The sequence below is a fragment of the Crocodylus porosus genome, unplaced genomic scaffold (genome assembly GCF_001723895.1).
Source record: "Crocodylus porosus isolate Cpor-Errol unplaced genomic scaffold, CroPor_comp1, whole genome shotgun sequence".
Classification (NCBI taxonomy): domain Eukaryota; kingdom Metazoa; phylum Chordata; order Crocodylia; family Crocodylidae; genus Crocodylus; species Crocodylus porosus.
The window spans coordinates 111,526,037-111,531,817 of NW_017728947.1; the positions used below are offsets into that span (position 1 = coordinate 111,526,037).

Below are 5,781 nucleotides of genomic sequence, written 5' to 3' on the forward strand. Positions count from 1 at the left end.
AGAGTAATCACAATAGTTCCTTTCATAATCCTAAAGTGCTCAGTGCTGAACTGCAGGCTGCCTATCTACCACCTCCCAGACGTCTGAGCTTCACCCTGGGTCCAATGCAGTCAGTATCTAAACGGGTACAAGTGACGCAAGACCAGGGTCCTAAAGAGGAAAAATGACTTAAGCTTTGTTGATAAGACGATTCTGTTGCATTCAATGCTTACATTTTCAATGAAGAGCTGGCACAACCAAGGCTTCCAAATTAGATTTGGACATTCAAATATAAATAAATGAATTGTCAGTAAATGCTGCCAATATATCTAAAATACCCAGGCATTTTGCGGGGCTCCAAGTCCTTCATATGCTTGCATTTCAACCTGGCCTGATTTTTTTGCATTTTAAAAAACTTGCAACAAAGCAAAGTCATTAGTATCGTTCCTCCACACTGGTACCCACACCCATAAATCCCAGTGTAAAACAGTGCAGGGCTGTGCAAGCATCCTGCTTTATCAATCACTTTCCAGGAAATATTATGATGTTGTAATTGATTTACATGAAGGGCATATACAAACGTTCAATCTCCGTTCATTAAGTCTCTCCTTTGTTTCAACAGGATACCTAAGAAATACAGAATGCAAATATTGATTGAAAGGTTAGCATGCACTGCCAGCTTTATAACTTACACCGGGTGCTCTTACTGTAACATTTGCAAAAATTCTCCATATGAGCTAAAGGAAAGAACACAAGTAAAGCAAAGCACTAAATTGCAGGCTTTTAAGGATGCCTACTGCAAATAAATGAAGCAATTACAGAGTTATTAAATAATTTTCCTGTTGATTGAGGACTCAATCATGTTTCCAATTAAAATCAATGGGAGCAAGGTCCAACCTTTCATGACAACTGGTCTGTTTCCACAACTCCTCCATGCCCAAAATAAGAAGTCCTCACTCCAAACCTGAAAACACACTAATCTGCATGCCACAGAAACAATGAAAAGTTACTTAAAGACAGAACCGAAATGAGAGGATACCTTTGAAATGAGCCCTGGTGGCTTCTTTAGAGCCACGATCCTGCTGTGTTAATATTTTCGTAGTCACCTGCTGTTTTGAACATCCTGTTAGCTCAAGGACCTTGCACGTGAAGTGATTGCAGCCTGCTTGATCCAAATGCCATTCCTTAGCCTATGGAACAGAACTCGCTTTTCAGTCTTAGCAGCAAGTAATTGTCACCCTTTTTAATTCCCCCTGTACTCCACCTAGGAAGAATCACACCATGCCATCAAATCCAGTGCTATGTATGTTTCAGACCTTTATCACAACTGATTTTCCCCACCCACCAAAGCCATATTCCAAAACAACTTGCCATACCCCTGGCATTTGCAAGCCACTGAAGCTACAGCTACTGAGACAGAAAAGCACATGGCAGATCCTGTGGCTGGTTCTCACTGCCAGAGTTACCTGGGATGCTTTAGACAGTGTTCACATGGAGACTGAGCTGCATTTGTAGGGTGTCATTCTCTCCACTTTGCTTTAGGTAACTGGAAGTTAAAGGCTATGTTAACCACAGGAGCAGAGGATAAATAATATAGGCAAGGATCAGAAGCAGGACATGCCAAAGCCATTTACATTACTGTCACTGGGAGACAAGCCTGGTGTTGCTCAAAAAGCATAAGTGAGAGGGAGCCACCTGCCAAGGCAGACTTTGATCTGAATCCAAATGTAAGATGCCTGCCATTCCTGAAGCATTAGCAATGTGTCTCGTACAGATGGCTACAACCTTGGCATCTACATCCCACCAGACTAGTTTTCCTTTCACTTTACCTTCCAATGAGTGGAGAGCACTCTGGAAAAGAAATTGAGCCATATTTCTCCGAAGAGCCTTAGCACAGGTTTTAGAAGCTGACCAACCCCTGATCTAAAGGAAAACATGGGCAAGCAGACGGACAATGAAAGCAGTGAAACAAACTTCTCTGTGAACAACCCACACCAGTACGAGGAGAGACACTACATTGTAAACCCCGTGTTAGCAAAACATGAAGCAAATAAACCTACTCAGCTTTTGAACATAACCAGGAACTTAGGCTGGAAGTATTTAATATATTTTGGTTTTAGTAATGTGCAGTTCTAAAGCGATGCTTTTCTAATGAGATTCCCAATGGGGACAACCCTTTTTTAACTCCAGCCTACCAAAAAAATGCCCCAAAACAACATAAATGGAAGAAATTAATAAAATCTAAACAACCTAAACCCAATTCGTACAGACCATTGATCCCGGAAAGGGAAAAGAGGTATAGACTCTGACATGCACAAAGGGCTTCACTATTGCTATTCTGGAAGGTGATCAGGCACTAGGGTGAGAGCCTCCAGTCTAAAACCTTGAGGCAGAAAGAAGTTTATTAAAAACAAGCCAAACTGCTGATGGCACAAGTCATTTCCTGACCTAGTACAGGAAGAGGTGGGCATGTACAAAAATGGAAAGAAATAGAAGAGAATGAAACCAGTGTAGATAGGACTACATCCATGTGCAGCATGTGCAGTACCAGGAAGATGCTATGTAAGCCGGCACTTGCTGGAGGCGGGAAGTGAGCAGACAGCTGCATATTCTTGCATCAGTGCACCTGACACAGTCTAACGCCTGGTGCTGCGTTTCCAGTCCCAGAGATGCATTGCAGCAGTTCATGGTTTGCATTTTTGGTAAGCCCAATCCTATGCGAAGCTGCATATCTTCAGGGTCAAATGAAGTCACTGAGAACTGGGCATCACCCGCCTCTGATAATCCATCCAAACAAAGTTCAGATTTGGCAGAGCACTTCACCATGTCCTGGGTGTTTTGCTCACTTAGGGATGGACGTACATTGAACTGCTTTGCTAAATTGGGACCCATGCGCAAAACATCTCATCCTCAGATATTTATTGTGGAATTGATCAAACAGGATTTCAAAAGCAAAAAGTGAACAACCAAACCCAGTCCCAATCTCCTTCTCTGGAGTTTTCCTTCCATCTTCTGCCATCTGTGTGCTCCTGGATCAAAGTCTTTAAAGCGATCTTGGTAAGCAGACATATTCTTGCATCTTTCGCAAGCCATGCTGCTTTTTAAGCCTTGCGTTTCCTTAAATGCCAATACTGAGATGGCACAAAATCCTCCATATCACCTGCTGCATAAAACAAGAGTGTTTAAGTGAAAAAGCTAACGATTCTCAATGACAGCACCAGCAAACAGGTGATAAATGGGAAGCAAGTAAAAGCAAGCATCTTATTTGAACAATTAAATTTTGCCATAGCCATTTAGCATCAAAATGAGAAGTTAAAAAGAAAAACACATCCTGTAAAAAAATAGATGCTGCTGTAATAGGATTGGCTGGATTTTAGCTGCTTCACTGCCAAACTCCTCCATGATGTGGGTGTTCAGGCACTGAACACAAGCACCAAAGTACTTGAGTTACCACCTCACCTGTATCATTAGTAGGCTGGGGACTTGATTCGAGAGCAGTCTTACAATCATGGAATTGGAAGAGACCTCAAAGGTCACTGCCTGCATGTCTTTTAAAAACAGAACTGAAAAAACTTCAAGAAAGGTTGGAGGGATGCATCTGCATTAGTCTTGCGGAGGGGCAATGGATGCAGTCTGGCATGACCTTTTGCATGTATTAATTAACTTTTTGACTAGAAAAGTTTTAATATAGCTAAGGTCTCGTGCTAATTTCATTTTAGAGTATTCAAATCATTGATGGACCCTTGCTGATAACACATTTCAGTTATAAATCTCTCTCAAAGATGCACTATGTATATTTTAAGCCTGTCACAACCAAAGCTCAAACATTTGCATTTGTGCACTAGTTCAGCTACTTATAGCACCAAAACCTGCACTGCTTCATGCTCAAAAGCATCAAGTGTGAGTGAGGAAATAAACCCAGAGGGGAACTGGTAGTTAAGTGAAAAAAGAACTAGTTCAGAATAAGTTTAAATCATCGACATTTACATTTAAGCATGCCCAAGTGCAGCCGGCTCTTAATGATCTGGGATCTGCAAGAACTTCTTATAAGATTTCAGTTCACCTAAACTTGAACCCAAATCAAAGAGTTTCTACTTTTAAAACACTTGTTGTGTGAAGTGTTACACAATGGAAGTAAAGCTGCGCCATCTACAGGGACAGCGGTGCAGTACAGGAAGCCGTGGAGATAACCTCTGCCACAGTTCAAAGTGAGTGGCAGCCCACAGAGACTTACCTGAGCTACTGGTACTTCTGTACATGTTAGGGTAGCAAAGAGTTCAGCAAAGCTCTCCTGGGGCCTTAGATAAATCCACGTCTGTTGCAAGAAGGCAGCATACTGATACGAAGTACGTAACCAGGTACGATTTAGTGTTTAGGTGTGCGTTCAATGAACAATATTATTGCTACAGTTTATGCTCTGCACAAATCAAAGGAAATATTATTTTCAAGAATAGGCCCAGTGCATACAACCGAGATCCAAAGGATGTCTATAGCTGATCTTCTGTTGTTTTCCACTGTCAAACTGTCCTGCCAGTTGATGCATTACATCTGGCTACATTTAAAGTTTAGCCACCAACAACGGCTAGAGGAGGCACAGCCTTAGGCCAGCTCAGTTACACAGCGATATGGTCGGTTACTATTTAGTTTATTGAGAAACAGCCCCCTAAACTTGAAATGCAACTTACTGAGCCTAAAAAAACATAAAATGTGACAAATTATTGTGAATGCATGCTTAGACGAGGTTTGAACGATGGAGTTTCAAAGTAGAGGAGATCTTGACTCCTTTCTGCTGTGCAGGACACTCAATGGACAGAAAGGAGCCTTGGCAGGCAACGGACAGAAAGGAGCCTTGCCATGGTCTCACTTTATAAGCAGCCTACAGGAGCCTCCCGTCTTTCAGCCCAAAAGAAGATACTGCCCTTGGCTACTTAACACCTCTCTACTTAACACCCAGACAGAACAGATGGGCCTATAGCTAGCATAACTTGTGTCCCCCAGCTCTGCTAATCTCTTCCACTTACCATTCTGGATTTGGAGAAGAAGCTAATTTACAAGCTTGCTTCAGATTTGGATGCTCTAGGCATTTTATTTTCTCACGGGGGGAAGAATCCATACATAGACCCACTGTGGAAGCTGGCTGAGGGATACCTCCTTTTCTTCTTAGAGAAAATGCACTTTGTTTCATCAGGTTTAGCCAATGCTTTTGTTTAAAAAAGGTCCAGACCCAGGCTACACAAAGCTCTAGCAGCCAGACTTATTTTTAAACAAAGGTGTTAGTTAAACCTGCTGAAAGTGAGTTTCAAGATGGATCAAGCAGAAACCAATCTGCTTCCCCACAGCAGAACTCAAGTGTACAGGAGGCACCCGTGTCCCATGCCACAGTCGCAACACCAGTGCAACCCATCTAAGGTGGCTCGGGAGGAGGAAAGATGTTTTGCTGCCCTTTCTTGAAAAGTCACTTTAAGCAGCCCCATTTTCCCATGTCTCTTTAGGATTCATAGACGCTAGGGCTGAAAAGGACCTCAAAGACCATCAAGTCCAGCCCCCTGCCCCAGGGGCAGGAAGTCAGCTGGGGTCAAAGGACCCCAGCAAGATAAGCATCCAAGTATTTCTTGAATAAGTCCAGAGTAGGTGCCTGGAGGGAGTCTATTTAGGAGGGCCTGCAGAGAACCCTGCAGGGAAAGATGACATCCAGGAGGGGCCAGCAGGGGACTGCATGCTTAGGGGCAGCCAACACGGGTTCATCAGTGGCAGGTCCTGTCAGACCAACCTGGTGGCCTTTTACGATCAAATCACCAGATT

General features: G+C 43.0%; 1 long non-coding RNA gene across 1 annotated transcript; it reads right to left on the reverse strand.

The window, feature by feature from the left end:
- Positions 1 to 2,363: 2,363 nt before the first annotated feature.
- On the reverse strand, positions 2,364 to 5,473 carry LOC109320703. The gene is made up of 2 exons (XR_002103847.1): positions 4,214 to 5,473; positions 2,364 to 3,142 (listed from the first exon to the last, which is right to left on the reverse strand). It is a non-coding gene; the product is annotated as an uncharacterized LOC109320703 (long non-coding RNA).
- Positions 5,474 to 5,781: the final 308 nt, after the last annotated feature.